This window comes from Pinus tabuliformis, chromosome 1_2 (genome assembly GCF_031772625.1).
Source record: "Pinus tabuliformis cultivar Carrire ecotype Pingquan chromosome 1_2, CPIR1, whole genome shotgun sequence".
NCBI classification, from domain to species: Eukaryota; Viridiplantae; Streptophyta; class Pinopsida; order Pinales; family Pinaceae; genus Pinus; species Pinus tabuliformis.
In genome coordinates this window covers 1,103,627,216-1,103,648,182 of record NC_142298.1, presented here as the reverse complement: position 1 = coordinate 1,103,648,182, position 20,967 = coordinate 1,103,627,216, and the positions used below count along the sequence as shown (strand labels likewise).

The following is a 20,967-nucleotide window of genomic DNA, read 5'->3' as shown; positions in this document are numbered from 1 at the left end:
TAGAGTGCCCAGATTTATTAAGTTGATCAGCAACAGCCAAACCAGCTAGCCCACTGCCCACTATAGCAACTTTCTTCCTGCACCCAATGACCAATCCATATCAAGATCTAGTTCACAATATCCTAGACAACAAACAATTTATTTTCAAAATGATAATTGTGATAAGAATGGAATTAAGAATTATAAATGAGAGACACATACCCTATCCTCTTCTCAGGTGGATGTGGAACCATCCAACCTTCTTCAAAAGCTTTAACAATGATGGCACATTCAATATGGCTTTAACAATGATGGCCATGAATATGATATTAAATTAGATATTTGATAAAGCACTGAAATTTTCAATTACCTGACTATTGATGCCATGTTTTGTGCAATTCGCCAACTGCATGTACTACAACCAATCTAGAAACATGAAAGTACTACATGCCAATTCAATTACCTCCCTTGTGGATTCACCAGTTGGGAAAAAGCAGCACTTGTGGTTACATCATCCAAATCCTCACTTGCCAAACTATGGCCTTCAGTGCTTGTCACAGTGTTGGGCCCATCAACAACATAAGTTTCTATGTGGTTTGAGTTGTAGTCAGAGAAGATTTCCACAAATTTATTTGTGCTGTCATCAACCAGTTTATTCTCTATTGTAGTTTCTTGGAGTTGCAAAGAAATTTCTAGGTTCCAAATCACATTCCCATAACCAACCATTCAACCCCTTGCTCCGTAAAACACTTTTCCATACTTCTCAAGGGACTCGAGATTTATTTTACCTTTCAAATAAGGATCTATAATTTGTTCCAGAATTCCCTTTCTCTGGTAATGCAGTGCCCATTCAGCAATGCTTACTTGTTCTCTAGGAAGAGAAGGATTAATAGCAGGTCGAGCACACAACACCTCAAACAACACAACACCAAATGAATAAACATTTGACTTTTCAGTGAGATGCTACCTATGATAATATTCTCGGTCCAGGTATCCAAAGCTACCTTTGATGAAAGTGATAACATGAGTATGGTTAAGAGTTGGGCCCATTTTTGATAATCGAAAATCTAAAAATTTTACAACTAAGTTTTCAACAAGAAGTATATTTGTGCTCTTGACATCAAAACGTATGATGGTTTGAGCAACCCCTGTGTGAATATAATGAAGACCTAGGGAAGCCCCAATACATATTTCTAATCTTTTCTTCCATGAAAATTTTCTCTTACCATACAAGTGCCCTCGCAGTGGTCCCTTAGCCATGTAATCATAAAATAAAATCAATATGCAATTTTATTCATAGTAACCAATAAGAGACACCAAATGGTGATGCCTCAGCTTAAAAGGAATCTCTATTTCTGATTGGATTTCATTGATACGATGTTCTTCTAGTGGGATTCCTCTTTTAACTGCAACCTTCACACCACCATTGTCAATCTCTCCTTCATAAGCTTTCCCAAAACCACCAACACCAAGAATCTGTGACTCATCATAGTTTTTGGTAGCCTCTTGTATCTCTGCAAAGGTAAAATGTTTGCAAAAAATGGAAGGTGCAGATGACACATAGCTCATGGTACCACTACTTCCATAAGTAGTTGAAATGTTTCTCCCAATGGTGTGTGATTTAACACCATAAAGTGGTAGGGGAAACCATCCAAGGTGCTTGTCACAAGCTTACCCACTACGATGTTGACAAACAAAGCAGCAGAGAACGTGAATAACTTCTAGTGGATGAATCCCTCCAAGTACCAAGTCAATTAAGGTATTTGTAGTCAAAAGTATCTAATTTGAAAATTATTAAATTTAACAATTCCAAAGTGCATGTCAAAACAACATGGCCTTTAATTGAAATCAAATATAGAAGTGTACCTTAGTTTTGTTGCACCACATGCCCAAAGCAGAGCATCATTTTTGGCGCCAATCTTCTACACAGAGAAAAGAGAGTCAACCGCAACATTTTCATTCAGAACAAAATTAACACCATCTACCATGAAAACAACATGTCATTAGGCAGCATCATCATACCTGCAATTTGATCAGCACATTCAAAAACAATGATAGAGTGCCCAAATTTTTCAAGTTGATCAACAACAACCAAACAAGCTGGCCCATTACCCACTACAACAACTTTCTTCCTGTGCCCAATGACCAATCCATATCAATATCTAGTTCACCACATAATAGACAACCGACAATTTATTTTCAAAATGAAAAGAATCATAATAATGGAATTAAGAACTGTAAATGGGAGAAACATACCCCGTCCTCTTCTCAGGTGGATGTGGAACCATCCAACCTTCTTCAAAATCTTTAACAATGATGGCACATTCGATACTTTCTACTACATTTTCAATGATTCCTAGCACACATGCACCTTCACAAGGGGTAGGGCATACATGTCCAGTGAATGGAAGAAAATTATTTCTTTCCAATAGGTGGTCAAATGCTTCTTGCCAATGCCCTTGGTGCACCAATTCATTCGACTCAGGTATTTTGTTCCCAAGAGGACATCTATTGATCTTGCATGGAGGAAAAGTCCCAAGGAACACAAATTCCTACATTTCCCATCTCACAATGATTGACATCCCCATCAAACATAAGATAGTCAATACCAATCAAAAGGGATAGTGTTATTGAAATTTAAAAATAATATCATGCATAACATGGAGAAACCATGTTCTAAATTATTTTCATTATGTACCTATATGGATTCTGCATTGCCTTTCTACACAACCACTTCCTAAACTGCACTGTTTGCATATGGGCTTCGATTCTTACCCCATAATCCAGCATGAGCTGAACACTTTTCATAATAATTTTCTCTATATCAAATCACCACCACCTTCCAATTGAACTGAATGTATTCAGGCAATCGAAAATGTTTTTCATAGATGTGGAAGTAGTCTAATACCTCAGAGTGAGAGGGTAATTGAATAGTTACATGTCTTTGAAATTCAAAATCAGTGAATTCAAAGGAAATGTAAGGGGTCTGTAGCTTTGTTGAAGAAAATATTTCTCTCAAGGCACCTCATATTCCTGGTTTTGCTTCATATACTATGTTATTCATATTTAGACTTCTCATCCCTACTCCTATGATACAAACCCTTCTCTTCCCAAATCCGTTCTCATTCTCAGTCTCACCTTCACTAAACAAAGTATCATTCCAGGTAGCCATGACCAATGGCTGACTAATGTTAGCACTTCACAAAGCTACAATTCCATAATGCCAGATAGCCTGTGGCATATCTAATTACAATTACCCAACCTGCCCTTGGCATACATCTCACAGTGACATTGTTTTATATGTAGATATGTTTTTGTATCTAGATGAGCTCACAACAACCACATTTTTCATATTCTCTTATATCTCATTAAATTATACAATCAAAGAAATAACTTATTTACTTGAGTACTTTAAAACTAATTTTTCTTGGAGCAACATAGTCTGTCATTGTTTGGGAAACAAAATCTTCTAAGTATTTTTTTTCATTACAGAGAAAAATTCTTGTAGTTTAAACCAAGTACTAGATAATATATTCACACTTCAAAAGAAAACTATGAATATTTACGTCATCAAAAGGACATGCGAGGATTGAAAACGTATTGTCTTAGCATCCATTTTGAACATATCTTTTAAAGAAATGATAAAATATCAAGAATGACAACTTGTTTAAAGGAAAAGTACAACCATAGGTAGCTCAATCATGTTAATTTTCAATGATTTTTTTTACTAAAAGCATAAATAAAATGTCTATGTTATAAAGGAAAATTACATCAAGTTAATATATATCAAGCACTACAATATATAAAAAGGCAGGTACTAAAATATATAATTCTATTTGCAACTGATTATTCACAAATTCATAAAAACGATCATTGATCTAGTACTATTTCATGACAACAATCCGACACTAACCAATACTCTTAAAAACAACAATAGCAACATCTAAAAAAGGTTTATGAAAAGAACAAGAAGACCATATAGATCAATGACTTTTCCATATACTTCCTCAGCCACTAAGTGAAACTCTTTTCTTGCTCCTTCAAACGAACACATCCATCTATTTTATCTTCATATAGAAGGGGGATGTTACTTGTGACATTAATGGCATTTACATTTTCATCTTCAAGACCAACTGGCACTCCATGGGTGATAGAAAGTGACTGAATTTGTCCAACGCAAACAATAGCACCGTCATATGTATTTAATATGCTCACTGTATCACCTAGCTAAAGTAGGTCATTCCCTACTGGAGTTAATGGGCACAATAAAAACAAAAAATTATACATAGATATTAGGACAAAAATAACTACAAATAAATTGCAAAAACCCACATACTAATTGAAGTAATATAATAGTGTACATCACTTTGTTAATATCTGAAATACCAACAATATTTGGAACATATTGGGAATGTTCAAGTGCATCAATTTTGTCATATTTTAGAAGTTTCGAGGTAACAATTGTTCCTTTAACATCCTATATATGATTTCATTATGCACAAATCAAATATTACATTAGAACACAATAACAAAGTAGAAAACATTAAATATAATATTAAAACATTAAAATATGAATAACAGTAAAATAGAAGCATATAGGTTTTGTAGATATCTACACAAAATTTTATTGAATTAGTAGATACCTTCAAATGTTCATGGCCCTTGTTTGAGTCATTTAGCATTCTTGCACCGCCGAGATTTACATTTTATTTCTGTGATTGATAGACATTGCCAATAAAAGAAGGCTTCATGAGAGAAGGGAAGTGTAACCAACACATAAACATATTACAAATTCAAGTGAACCACTAGTTTTAAGGGAATTATAATTAGTTTACCTCATCTAAATAAATGTTAAATTCCTTTTTTTTCCATGCAAAAACAAGAGGTTTAGTGGAGGAGGCTATGGTTGACATTGTCTTTGCCAAATCATTTATACATTTCGTTGTATGAATATAATCGTCACTATGGTTTTCAACAGTAGATGAAGCTCCTCTATGTCTACTCTTACATGGAAAAGAACATTCTATTGATTTTTTTGACATAGAATTATGTTTTGAATTTTCTAAGTCTGCCATATACTGAGCCATTTTACTCACCACTAGTTCTCTATTAGTTCCTCCAACCTACAAATCATTTTCAACGCACAATTAGTTGGATATTGATAAAAATCAAAATACATAACACAATGTACAATATTTAACAAAAAAATTGTATACTTACAAGTAGGTGTTGTTTTTCTTGCAACACACCTCGACCCAAAAAATATCATTCACATGCTCTCTTGCTTTATTCACTCTTATAATCTTTGCGAAATACTCTTCAGCACACATACTTTCCTTCAAATCTTCCCATTTCTTGGGAGTCCAACTACTCTCCCTATCATTTCCATCCAAGATTAATTTTCTGCATTTATGCCTAAAGTAATTCATCAAGATTCTCATTATGTGCTTGTAATATTTAAAGGAAATCCTTCCCGAAATAATCTCAAAAACATTTTCTATTTGTTGGATCACTTGATCAACATTTCTTGGATCTTGATCTAGAAAGTTAGATTTGGTAACATCCAAATGAAACATTATTCTTGTGCCCAACTCTGTGGCCCACCTAGACGCATTTGGTCCAATAAGATCACCATTTTTTGCCTCAATTAAGTACATCTAATTCCCTTCTAAATTTATTTCTTTGGCTTCCCTTTCTATGGACTTATACAGACTTTGACCAATTCTTTTCCTTTTGACAAAAGTTGATACATCTTAAAAACCAAGAGTATGTGATGAAAACCCACTCATGTTGGTGGATAAAGAATTTGCAATTGTTCCTAGCACCTTGATTGGAGGATATGTAATTGGTGTGCTTTTTGTGGTAGAAGGATGAACTAGTTGGTCCTTTTCCATAATAGGTGTGGCACTAGGTAGCACACAAATCTCCTTAAATGCGCCTTCAAATCTTTTCTTTAAGTTTATATAATGTTCTTGCAACTTTGCTTCTCTAGAATATGCCATTTTTTCACAAACAGCTTGGACATGATAATTTAATATATCAAGAAGTTGATCATTAGTTTCGTCAGATTCATATCCATGTATTGAACTACCAAGGTGTTTGCTTCTATGAGTTTGCAGTGATATTTCTTTGGTTTCTTTTTGTTTCTTCTCATTTTCTGTGGAATCCAAGTTTCCCCTATAAAAAAAAAATCTTATCAACTTATAATTTAAAAAATATATGGTCTACATCATAAAATATATTATATACAACTTTCATTAAATATGCATAGAAGTGAAAAGCGGTAAGGAGTAACTACTTACTTATTCGCGAAACCAAGAGATAAAAAATATTTTTCATTTTTTGTTTTGCATTATTTAAGAACACACTCATATTCTATTAGATTTTCATCATTGCTGAGATAATTTTTATGTTTCAACCCCTTCTTCATAGTATTAATGTCCTACATTTCACATTTAAAGAAAAAATATTAGTGCATGGACAAACAACAACTATAAAATATATTTATTCTACAATCATGTATTATGATCAATTAAAATGAATTAACCTTATATTGATAATGAGAATGAATCAACATCATGGTAACTTCAAAAAATAACCAAAATGAGAGTTGTTCCTATTATATGATCATAAAATTAGTGCAGACCTGTTATAATGAATTCGAGTAATTCTAGCACCTCATATCTATGGTGAACCCTCTGAAACTGTGGAAGTTAGTATTTCCACTTAAATAACCTTGAATTTGAATATTTATAAATTAAATGTTAATCCCAAATTGGATTGTAATCCCTCATAAAAAACTATTAATCTATGGTAGTTGAAATAGAAATAAAAATGAGACATGAACTAGAGGATATTCTGCTAATTCTTATTCTGGTTATTTCCTTTGAACTATGTTGCTAATATGTTGGTAGAAGGGACACTCTATCAATATCAACACCCTATCTAGAAGTAATGGATATTCAATTAAAATATAGGAAAATTTTAAAATCATGCATAGTTTTTATTTTTTTAAATGTCATTTTTTTGCAACATTTGCATAAATTTATCACATAATAGAAACATAGCATATTGCAATTCGGAATGCAGATTGGTTGTCCTAACCATTGTAACATTATTGAATCTATTATATGTGTACTAGTTCCAGTACCATATAGCTTAGGTGAAGAGCTCCCGAACCATATTAAGACTTTGATCCCTTAGTAAACAGAGTCTTACATTGAGCTTTGAGGCTTGCAAGCTAAAAATAAAATATCCCTCAATAAATAGATACGCATTCCCCAATTTGACAAATAAAATAACATTACAAGCTTCTAGGTTTACAAGTTGACCTTCATAATCCAACCCTTAAAATAAAAAATTATAAGATTTTCCTAAGGAAAAAAAACAACAATAAAAGTTAGAATAAATATTGAAGTTAGCATAACTTCATGTAAGAAATTTCATTCATGGATCTAGTAACCCTCTTTAAGATAAATTTAATCACTTCATGTGACAATAGAATTACTATAAGGAGTCAAAATTCACACAAAGAGAAAAGTGACTAATAAAATTCACACAGAGTTTAGTACAACAATTTGGCTATCCCATGGCTAAAACAATAAAATGCATTTGCATAGTGAAAAATTATGTCATAGAGTCAAGGTGATAAATCATCATTGTGATCATTTGCATGGTCATCAAGATCACAATCCTGATCACTTGTGTATACATCTGCTTGATTTTCTTCATTGTCGTCATACATTATATTTTCTTAACCATGCATTATGTTTTCTATCTCAGTATCTTCATTGGGAATCAAAGTTTCATCTTCAAATACTTTATCGCCATGTTCAGTTTATTCGTCCAATGTTTCTTGTAAACTATTACATTGTCCATCAACCATTATATCAACATATTCCATGAATTTCCTTTTTGAATGAGGCTCTATTTGAACGACATATGACCATCACGAGCTTGTTACATTGTTAATTAAAAATGACTGGTTAATTTGAATTGGGGAAACATATGGTTCATTGGTGTTCAGTAAAATTTGGTGTGTATTTGAACATTCAAATCCATACTCATCACATTGTATTGCATATGGCTTGATCCATTTACATTTTAATAATATACAACTAGTTTCACCATAATCAACTTGAATAATTTCTTGTATTAATCCAACATACAAGTTATTTTCAGTGTTGTGATGAAGTTTAACACTAATAATACAATCACAACTTTCCTTTCCTGTGTCCCTTCCTTCCACTTTTATCTGAGTACCATAGGCCCACATCCCACTGAAAGAAGAATCCCATATACTTGGAGGTAGTGAAAGGTCAATTTCCTCCTTCATCATATCCTGGCCCTCTTGTTGTGCATCATTAATTGCATCAACAATCCCATCATCAAATTTTGGGAAAGAATGATCTCCAATATTTAAATCTTGAAGTTTACACTTTTGAGATGGATGCATCCATGTTTGAATCTCTTCTTTGTCTTTTCTTAATAGAATATGAACAATAATACTAATAATAATTTAACTATTAAATTATATTAAATAAATAAATTATCAAGTAAATAATATCTTACCTATGCCACTTATCGAATGATGATGTGTTTTTAAGAACATAGGCATGTATGGAAATTCTTCCCTCATTTGATATCTAGAAGCGACATCCATTTCCTTCTAATACTTCACCTTGAATTCTCTAGTCGTTGTCATCATCTCATACATGCCGATTGACATTGATAAAATCCTTCATATATTGTGTGCAAAATCCTATGGCCTCTTGCATTAAATATCCCTCACAAATGCTACCTTATGGTTTTTCCTCATTACGAACAAACTTTTTTCAGAACTTTCATTTATCGTTCTATAGGATACATCCATCGTGTTCTTATTGGGTCACAATGCTCTAGTTCATGTTATATATGTATAAGAAGATGCATAGAAATATTAAATATTGCTGGTGGAAATTCTAGTTCCAATAAGAAGAGGACTTCAACAACCTCTCCTCTCAAATTATCAAAGTTTGAAGGATCTAGCACATGCAAACTCATTCTTTTTAATATTAGGCCCAACCATATAATTGCCAATAATGGTCCCTTTTCCAAACTTGATTTCACTACAATAGGTAAACTATCCTTAGTTATGACATGATAGTCATGGGTCTTTAGGCTTATTAAGCTATTATTGTTGATTTGTTTTCTAATATTACCACTTACATATCAAGTAGGAAATCGAGTCTGAGACATCAACTTTAAGAATTGTGCATGTTTATCCTTTGTCCACACATAATCATCAATAAGTTTTATGTACTTTCCATTACCATATTTTTCAACCAAAAGATTTTGACGAATCTTTAGTTCTTGGAGGTGTAGGTGTGATGACACTATATGATATGCACCAAAAAGAGTTTCTATAATAGAAAAAGCTATGTTTTCCTTAGTATGCATTTAGTCAACAGTATGCCTAATGGTTATATGCTTAAAGTATGGCAATTTATAGAATATGCACACTCTTTTTACACCACTATCACTAAGTGGATCATTTTTAATACCAAAAATGCCACCATTTTAAATAAATTTCATTCCTTTTTCTCCATTCTAAATAATGTAATCACTTGTTATTTCTAGTGGTTCTTCACGATTCTCTTCCTTACCATTGAAACGTGACTTTTGTCGATGATATAGAGGCTCCATTTTGAGGTAAGCATGATGTAAACAGTAAATACACTAGTGAAAACTACTCGAGTGCCTCACAAAACCCTTAAAGATGCAAGACAGACATCCATGGTATCCATGAACATTGAGATCAGTCAAAGTGCCATATGCAGGAAGATCTTGGACTGTAAACAATAAAGAAGCTCTTAAAGTGAATTGAATTGAATTGCCATCCCCTAAAATTTGAATTGCTTCAATTCCGTTCAACAATTCCACTAGCTTGTCAAATAATGGCCCTAAATAAATATTAATTGTATCTGAAGTCACACTTTTTTCCCCTGTTATAATCAATGACAATATCAAGAAAAATGTCATGGTTGATAACCATGGAGGAAAGTTATAATTTACTAAGAATAGAGGCCAAATTTACCATTTGCTTCTTTGATCTGAGAAAGGGTTCACCCCATCTAGAGCTAAACCTAAGCTTATATTGCGAGGATCCTGGGAAAAATCAGGCGATTTGTTGTCAAATTCCTTTCAAATGTTAGATGATAAACAGATCATTGTTTTCCACCAGTACTCTTATTTTGGGCATGCCATTGCATTAGATAGGTAATGTATCGACATTTGTACATTCGAAGTAACCATGGATTAATGGAAAGCGGTGAACAACCCTTATTGGAGGTGAATTTGATTTCAACGCTAGTCTATACCTCCCTTCTTTACATTTTAGAAATTCAATCTCACTTCCAAGATTTTTGCGAAATAATACACAACCATTCACACATGTGTCGATGTTTTCATACCCTAAGCCTATCTTAGTGATTTTCACTTTACATGTTCTTCGTCTTGTTGGAAATGTGGAGTCAGGTGGTAAGACCCGTTGTAAAAATGCCAATAACTCTTCAACACTCTCATTTGTCCAACCATGAACCACTGGCAAGTTAATAATTAAAAGGACTATTGTTAAATGAATTAAATTACAGGTACCTGTTGAAGCCCCGAAAATCAGGTCTACAATGATGGGGATACCCGTCCGGTCCGGACCTTGGTTGTCAGCTCCTTTTCCATTTGGTATAGTGGATTCGACTGGGGATATGGGACCAGTTTCCCAATTTGTGTGTGTGTGTGAGAAAGATCTAATATTTCTATTTCTAACAATTTCTAAATGGAATACTTCTACTCTAATTCTAATCTAATAATAAAGAAACTATATTCTAATGATAGAAATATGTAAATCTACAATAACCCGGGGTGTGAATTTTCTTCTATGCGATCTAAAATGATTTCAAATAACAACTGGTAATAAACATCATTCAACTATTATGAGAAAAAAATTCAATGAAGATGAACCACTTCGTATAAGATGTTAGACGAAACAGTCGTGAAAAACATATCGCATAATGAGCTACTCATACACTAAGCATAAATAAATATCTATCGCCGTACAAAAGTGCCAAATGATATCTCACGAATTCATACATTAATATATAAATAATTGAACTGGACATCACTTTAACACAAGGCAGAAATAGTTAAGAGATAGAAATACCGTTTATAACTAGTCCTACTCATTAGCTTCAAGTGATCGCGATTTATTTCTCCTTGATCAAATATCCATTAAGAGTACAAAAGTGCAACATCAGTAGCAGATATCAAATGCAAACATTAATAAATCTTGTTCCATTCATTCATCAAAACCTCCTCAGAGGGTACAGAAGTGCATGTTTTGGGGATAAGTTTTTGATAAATTTCAGGACCCTTCTCTAAATGCATGAGAAGGGTTTAAATACTACTAAACTAATTCTAAAAATAAATTATTACAAAAATGTACGATGCAGTGTAAATGATCGTCCTCTTTTCAGGAAAATAAAACAAAATTGAAGCTAAAATTAAATATAACATTAAACTACTTCTGTATTTTGTCCTTGAAATCGCACGCATGTAGCATCTGTTTAAGTAGAGTCAGCTGGCTGACTTCTGCTTTTAGCTGAGCTAAGTAAATAGAGTCCACAAGCGCTGGCACCATCTTTCCGACCGAATTGATGATACACTTAACAGTCATCCATTGGCTATGTGTCTTAACCAAGTAAGCCCTGTAATAATCCCAGTTCAACCTGGTTAACCCTTGGATTGATTGTGCCTTTTCTTGAGCTCTCTGTTTCCAATCTGCCTGTAGTTTTACATTCTTGCTATTTTTGGGACTTGCATGTGGTTGGGCAACTAGCAGATTTCCTTTTATAGAAATTTTTCTCAGCTAGGTGCTAATCGCGCATCGGAAACTGCCTCTGTTTCTCGATCCGGGTTTCCTTGATGCGTTTTTCGCCTTTTGCGCTTTTTGCGCTTTTTCCTTCAAATAGATATCAAGTTTAATATTTGTAAACATAATACTTCTGTAAACTCTTGACATTGAGTCTTAAACTATTTGTTTCTAATTTCTGCACTGTCCAGTATCCACTTCACCATGTCTGTATATGGGAGGATTTTTGGCCTTGCTGCTATCCGATGTAAGAATGAGTAGGCTAGCTCTGAAAGGGACGCTTCTGAAGAACCATTTGAGCCCGCGCTAACAAATACTTCCATTACCCTGGGATTTTCCTCTTCGAGCAGATTATACATGCCTTCCCACGTAGCTATTCACGCGTCTCTATTATAGGCCATCTCTGTATATAAGGGCGCCATTTCCTTTTCTTCTGAGCTCGGGGCTTTGCCTTTCTTTCCCATTTCAACCTGCGTAATGCTTTGTATTGGGCTCTATCCTTCGTTCCTGCAATTCATGAGTGAAGCGAAAATGAATGACAAGAAGGGTGATGGGAAAAGTTTTAAATACTACAGATGTATCAAGCATACCACCTTACGTGAAATGATTCTTTCAATAAGCATGCACCCATAATCCATTATAACTGGAAACTACATCATTTATTAGCATTAAAGCGCATAACTATGTGTCAGCTTTAGGGAAAATACTTTTCTTGAATAACGCAGCCGAAAGATCTATGATGAAGCTATTTTGCAACTTGTTTCGGAACATCGCAGATCGCGACATCGCAAAATCGCAATATCGTAACATCACAATATCGTAATATCGCAAAATCAAAATATCATAACATCGCAAAATTGATTACTCGTGACATCGCATCATCGCTATATCATTGTATCACGAAATCACAATATCGCAATATCGCAAATCGCAGAAATGTTGTGCATGACAATCTTCGTTAACCTGTTTCCTGCGAGATGTGACCTTGCGATCAGCGTTATCGCATATTGGCAAAAATAAGTGTTTTTAATGTAATTTATGCTGAATGCGATGCGATATTTGTTCATTATCGCATATCGTGATCTCGCAAATGTTGGAATTGTGCTTGTAAGGTGGTATCCCGCTATCTTATGCGATGATATATTTCCTTAGGAAAGATTTTATTTTACCTTATCATAAAACTTAGCTTTTTTGGATTTTCCAAGGGGGTTTCCTCAGTTTATGATGGTAAATTTTATTCAAAAAGGAAATTTAAACAATACTTTGATTTTTTAGATTTTTAACAAAGGGTCCCCATTTATTTAGTATTAGGGATAACACTAAATAAGAAGGGGGGTTGTTGCTGGCCACAATAGTATCATATACTGGTTTTAAAGCATCCTCCATCAACTTCTGCCATTCGTCATTGAAACCCTCATTCAACATTCTATCAACTTCAATCCCTTCGTCAAAGGTTCCTACCTTTTCATTTGTCTTTGTTGCCTCCTCATCTATGTAAATTTCCTCTATATCTCTCATGTTATTCCATTATATCCTATCTGGATAAAAATGTTAAGGGAAAGGGCTTATAGAAGTATGCCCATATTTTAGCATATGTTGAAAAATCACACTTCTCTTTCTCATCCTCTGACCACGACAATCATTACATGGACATGCATATTTTAAGCAAGGTCTTCTCATCAGCTATTCTCTCATAGTGTGCATGGCATTCATCCATTGTCAAAATTGGGCATTGACTCATCTTCAATTTTCTGCATTCAAAGATGAAACTGATATGTCAACTCTTTACTTTCAACTGTTTTCATGACTTTGATTGTAAAAGAGAAGTTTCTGCTCCCGTTTGAGCACAAATTTCAATTGTGCAAACATTTTAGAAACAACATATAGGAAGAGAACACTACACATTTTTTACCAATGTAAATAGAGCCATACACAAAAATCACATAGTCAAACAACAAAAGAAATTCACAGTTGAGAGAAAGCCTATGTATCAACACTTGTCTGAGGATATATATATATATACATATATATATATATATATATATATATATATATATATATATATATATATATATATATATATATATATATATATATATTTTTTTATTTACACCTTTTGAATGAATATCTATCAACATGATAACGAAAATTTGTGGTTAATGTATTAGCATTCTTAAGGGAACACCACTTGCGGCCATATTTAAACACTCATTACAACATGAATGAGGGTAAGAACACACCAATGGGGTTTTCCTTAGTAGTAAATAGGATGCATCACTCAGGTACAAGGGAAGCACTGATGTAGTGGAAGTTACTAGTTGTGCACTCTCTCCCTTAAAACCTATTCCTGACATGTTCCAAGTGTTCATTCCTAGAAAATGAGGACACTCCACTTGAGGGAGTCATTTAGTTATTGATGGCAGCATGACGAGTTACAAATTATCAGCTTTTTGGCACATGAAGCGAATACATTATTGTTACACAAAAATATAGTAATCATGATTATTTGCAGTCAGTATGGGTCTATCATTACTTGTACTATCCTCCTAAGCAAGTCTCAGACCTCAGCGCTTCAAATCAAGCTTTAGAAATTAGAGAATGACATTAAAAATCAATGTAACTCTAGTTCCACACTTTCTCTCATGGTAACCTACGGTCCTGCACCTTCTCTGTACAAAAACTGTGGACCTGACTGCTCTATCCCTAATGGTGTAGGTGCGGACCCCTGTGAAAGTCAAAAGGCGCAAGTTTTATCTTAAAAAACTCACTTTGGGTTAATTCTAGAGGTTTCTAGAAGGAATTTTGACATGGATTGTTCGCTCTGAGGTGGTTCATGCATCCCAAAAGAGAAGGAGCTAATCCCTCGATGAGAGGAGCTATCCCTTTGAAGGAGGGATTTATCCCTTTGAAGGAGGACCTAGTAACTTCCCTCCATTGCACTATAAATACAGGCATTCGACTGGTTGCTAGGGAGGTTATAAGCTGAACATTTTTGAGGGTAAATGCTGGTGAAATCAAGACTTCCTAGTTAAACCTAAAGAGGAGAGATCACATACCTTTTTGGTTTCATTGGGGAGTGAGTGAAACTTGTCAAAGTAGAGGAGACTTCTTGCTGGACCCTGGGAGGAGGTTGTATAGCGTCAAGGAAAAGGTTGTAAGGTTCTTCTTCTTTTGAATTAATACAATCAAACTCATTTTTCTCAACAAGTATCTTATGTTATTTGTTTCATGGACTCCTTGACATTCATGTTAAATATGTTTTATGCAATTGGCTTTTCAGGTGCTATTTAATTTGTTTGCCTTGTTTGTGTTTGCAGATACGCGAAAAGGAGCTCATTTGGATCGAAGGAGCGAGGGCATCCACAAGCTAGCGTTGGACTTAAGGTAGGCCCTAAAAACACTTGTTTGCTATTGTTTACTAAAACATTTTTAGAGAAAGATAGTGTCTGGTTGGTTTGCTTGTAATTAGGTCTTCTTTAGATTCTAGGAAGGTCTATCTTGTCCGCAAGATCGACTTATTCCATGTGACAAAATGACGACTCCATTGGGGACAAAATTGCGGACGAATCCTTGTTTCTATTCAGCACTTTAGGTCTGTGGTATGGGAATATCATCGTTTATCTCCAGACCCAATCCTTTCGGTCGGAAATTTTAAGTTCAGAACGTCGGAAAATTCGATTCCAGTCCCAACAATTCATAATTATTGGAGATACTCTTTATCGCCATGGGGCGGACTCTGTTTTTCGACGTTTCTTAACTCACAAGGAAGATGAAAGGGTTCTAAATGACTTTCACTCTGGAGCGTGTGGCGGTCATATGTCTGGCTATGCCACAGCCCAAAAGATATTGCGCACTGGCTACTTCTGGTTGTCCTTATTTAAAGATTGTATTACGGCGGTCCGAAAATGCCACAACTACCAGATTTTTTATCGTAAGATGCACGCTCTACCTACTCCTCTCCAGCCTATAATTCCCATTGGTCCTTTTGCCAAATGGGGTATCGATTTTATTACATGTAACCCTCACTCGGCCGGGGGGCATGCGTATATCATCCTTGTGATAGATTATTTTACTAAGTGGGCCAAGGTGATGCCTACATTCAAGGCAGACGGCAAAACAACTGCAATTTTCGTGTTGAATCATATAATTGCTAGGTTTGGTGTCCTGCAAGTGATAATCACTGATCATGGGCGTCATTTTCGAAACGTTATGATGACCAAACTTACAAGCCATCTTGGTTTACGTCACGATAGTTCAACCCCTTATTATCCACAAGCGAATGGCCTGGTTGAGTCCATCAACAAAGTTTTAGTGATCATGATCTGACGAATCATTGGGATTCATCGGTCGAATTGGCACAACATGCTATTTTCAGCGCTTTGGGCGTACCGAACTTCAGTAAAAACATCAACAGGGTTCACTCCTTTCCAACTAGTCTATGGTTTGGAAGCTTTGTTACCCATTGAATGCGAAATCCCATCACTACAAATGGCCATCGAGTTACTTCCAGCCACTTCCGAAGAGGAAAAGTGTTTGTTATACTTGGCTCAATTAGATGAGAATCGATGTGATGCTGCATTGGCGATCGAGACTCACGGAAAACGGATAAAAGCTCAGTATGGTCGAAATGTGACCCCTCGAAATTTTTCAGAAGGAGATCTAGTCTTAGTTTATGATCAAGCTAATGATAAATTAGGCGCTGGAAAATTCGTTCCTATGTGGCATGGTCCCTATGTTGTCAAGCGAAAGTTAGCCAAAGGGGCTTATGAATTGGTAGACTTTGATGGGGACTCTTTTGGTAAACCCGGAAATGGCCTTTACTTGAAGAGGTATTATTCTTAAAAGAATGGGCATGGAGATTTTTTTAGTTAGGATATTTTTTTCTTTCTAGCTGGTGTGTTTTAGTTTAAATAGTGTGCTTATCTTGGTTTTACTCTTGATATTGCAGATGTCGATGCCTCTCCAAACATACATTGGTTTCGCTGATGGCGCTTGTCGTAATACATGGAACATCTCTTCCACAGCTTGGGTTATCTATTCGCCCTCTGACGAGTTAGTATCTATTCATGGGGTAAGCCTCGGTCAAACAACAAACAACATTGCCGAGTACAGTGCAGTTATTGAGTTATTGTCTCAATCTATTTCATTTGGGATTCAGAGTTTGATAGTGAGGTTAGATTCTGAACTCCTTGTATTACAGCTTAATAGAGTGTATGCCATTAGAAATCCAGTGTTATTAAGATTATTTTTGAGAGTGTGTCTCTTGGAATGTGAGTTTGATTACATTGAATATCAGCATATTCCAAGGTCTTTAAATACATTAGCAGATGCAATTGCTTCTCGAATGTTAAATAGACATTTGAAATAATCATACATGTGAATTTAAAATCATTCCATAACATGATTTACAAGATAAGCCGGTAATAGTGATATATATATAGGAGTGTGTCAAAAAATACATCGTCCTCGATCATAGGTTGAAAAACACCTTATGATCAACAAAAATGATAAGTACAAAAAACAAAAATGTCAAATGTGCCCACAATAGGCGATCATCCTATCACTAGTGATGATCTCTATAAGAAACTACTGTACGGACCACCTTGCAAAGGAACCTCCTAAAAAGTCCCGGGACTCCAATCACATAGCACTGAAGTCGACGAGGAATGTCTTCTATAGTGGTCTCAGGAATATCTCCTGTCAAGTGCTCGAGATGACCCTCCAACTCGGCCAAAACCTCTGCTGATTCGTCCTGTGGGTCTTGCGCGGGTGCAACTGGTTGCCTCCTCTCGAAAGGCCAGAGAGCGGCTGGTCGTTGTGGACCCACATCTGCATTTTAAAATTTTTAATATCAGTTTTGAGACGATGGAAAAATAAAAAAAAATTAAAATAGGAAAAATGTTGGAAAGGATTTTACCTGACTCGTCCCATTGCTCTCCTGGGGGAAGGACCATGTCTGGGTCACCACGAAAATCTATCCCAGCGTAAGGGCGGTCCTGAATGGAAAAGACATGGTTTTCCAGCCATTGGAAATACTCAGGTTTGAATCAAGCAACCTTTGTCCTCTCGTCCGGGTGACGGGCCATGACTGCGACCCATCGCATCAGTTTGGGCTCTCGAGGAAGCCCAGCTCCAACAGTAAGGTGTTGTGGGATCAGCATAGGAACCCTCTCCAGGAAAAAACTCATGACCAAAGCCCCATAACCAATGGTCTTTAGTCGTCTTTTCTTGGCCCTAGTCAGTTGGCCTTTGACATTGGCCAACACGGCATCGCACCAATTGAAGATGGTGCCTCGAAAGCAATCAAATGCCATACACATCTGGGGTCCAGTGGCAATATGTAATTCTGCAGCTCCGCAAAGTCTGGTGACAGTAAACGCAATCACCATGAGTTCAAGACGAGATATGGTCTTTATGTCTATCCCTTTGTCTCTAGCCTGGCTATTGCAGTACTCTAGCTAGAGGCTATTGACAGACTGGGGACCTGACCTAGTCCCGTGTAGAGTCAAGTCTTCGCCTCTCTTAGGCAAACCAGTCAAGAAATATATGTCCGCCGGCTCGATTTCAAGCTGGTGGCCGCCGATGAAGAAGCACTGGTCCTGTATGCTCCATCTGTCAACTAGCCACTATAAGAAATCCACCTGAGCCCTCATGCCAGGAATGGCCTAGAATTCGTACAGTTCGCATGCCCTCAAAGCATCAAGTGAAGGTTGATGATTCTATGCGACATCATCCACGTCCTCATGCCCTCATTCACGCCAATCTAGCATGATGTACTCTCTGCATCAAGTATAAAGATTAATTAAATTGCTAGAAAATATTTTGATTGGTCCTTTTTTGAGAATTTTTTGGTTCAAAACCCTTGCGGCGGGGTACGCACCCTCCGGGTTAGACACAGTGCATGGGACTGCACTTTGTCTATACGGAAGGTGCGGACCCCGATCTTTTTAATAATTGAGAAAAAGTCGGGGTCCGCGGGTCCGCAATGGTAAACCTGCGGGCCCCCGCGCGCGAGTTTTGCCCCTAAAAACCCTCCCAAAAATGAATTAAAGGACTAAAACAAAAAATTAAACAGTTAAAAATGAAGAGTAGGATGATGTGGATTACCTGGAGAAGACGACGCTCGATTCCGACAGTTGGATTTTCCGCAATCTTCACGGGAAGTTTTCTAAGCAAAAGCACTATTTTCTCACCCAAACTCAAACGGTAAAAATGATTTGACAAAGGCCCTTTTTATAAGTTTTTTGAGTAAATAAATCACAAATTTGTTTATGTTTCACTTTGAAAAGGTATTTTGCGACGTTTTTATTCATTTCAAACAGGTATGAGTAATGTTTGTGTTTTTGTGCAGAATAAAGGATTATTCAGGCAAAATCTACCATTTTCGACAGAAAAACATGTAGAGTCATCTTTAAGCTCTTTTCTGACTCCTAAAACATGAAAAGATTGCCGAGTGTTTCTTTTAAACTCGTTAAAACAAAATTAAAAGACGGTCCGCTTACAACTCTTTTCCAACCGTAAAAACATGAAAAGATTGTCAGATTTTTGTCGTTTCAAATTTGATACTGGTTATAAAATGATGTGTCATTGATCGTTTTTTTTTACTTTTTCGGGTCAAGGGCACTAATGACGAAAAGTACTCCTTGGTTGTAAAAGATCAAGCGGTTCTCTCAAGCATTATTTTATACTTTTTCGGGCTTGAGAGACACAAATTTACGAAAAAGGTCAACCCTGGAGTCTTCTTAAGTTTCTTCAGACTCTCTAAAATTGAAAAACATCGAGTTTCTCCTATACTGAACTCGTTAAAATTTCACAGTAAAGGACCTGTTCAATTACAAACAAGAGCGAACCGCTCCTTCTTAGGGTTCGAATTTAAACTAAGTTGGACTCATTCGAAGGATGAGCTTATAATCAAGCAAATGTTATCCTCCTCAAGCTTGTCAAAAATAAAGAGGTATTTGCTAGAAATGGTGGGGGAAAAGAGAGAAAAATGAGCCTGTTTGTCATACTTTGTAACCACTCTTGAACATGACGCTTTTATTCACCTTGGTTGGGAAATCCTTTGCCTAACAGTTGATCAAACCACATTGAAAGTCTTCAGCCGGTTTCTGGGTATTAACTTTGGGTCAATTGTCACCAAACCATCTGTCGTGTCGTTATGTGTTCAAGAGGTCACTGCCAATAAGCCATTCATCTGCAAAATATCTGTCATCCATCTTGACCATCCCTCAGTTAGTTCTTGCAACTAAATTTCTTCAACTTGATCTATGATTTCATGTTCGACATCAACTCATTATCTAGAAAGTTGATCTAGGAATCGTCAGTACCCTGAGATTTGCATGCATCAATGGCAGGTTTCTCACCTTTGATGACAATTTATATCATTGAATTTTGATCAAAATATTCTGTGACATGGTCGACATTATCACATTTATTCGCATCTCATGGATTGTACTGGGTACTTTGAGAGCCATTGACATCACTGGTGGTTTCTCTCACACTTGTTAAAAATTTACATCATTGACTGGTAATCAAGTGGTTTCTACCATGTTCGACATCAACACATTCATTCGCATGGATATAATCGTACTATTTCGCGAAGTAGAAATGAAGAACCTGGATCTAGTTTCCACAATCCAGGCTGCGAGGAATTTTGTATTCATTATATAATGGACTATTCATAAACAGATGGCTGTGTCCATACTATATCCACATGAGTCTATACTTGTGATGTTTTACAAGATCATTCCTGTATCAGAGCAGTAGTTAGTTTTTCTAGTTAGTTTTGATCTGAGCATGGGAATGCCTACCTCATCGATGATATGATCTCATATATATATATATATATATATATATTGCATTGAATGTTTTTACAGGTTCCAACCGGGTTCTCCACAAGATGATACTCGAAATGATGAAGTACTTTACTCTTCCGAAATGATAAGAAATCCTCATCTACTACAGACTTCGCACTTTAGGGGGAAATCTGTTACACAAAAATATCATCATCATGATTATTTGCAGTCAGTATGGGTCTATCATTACTTGTACTGTCCTCCTAAGCAAGTCTCAGACCTCAGCTC

General features: G+C 35.8%; 1 pseudogene; it reads right to left on the bottom strand.

The window, feature by feature from the left end:
• Nucleotides 1-705: 705 nt before the first annotated feature.
• The window catches only part of LOC149210020 (receptor-like protein kinase FERONIA), a 90,878-nt pseudogene continuing 70,616 nt past the window's right edge, over nucleotides 706-20,967 (bottom strand).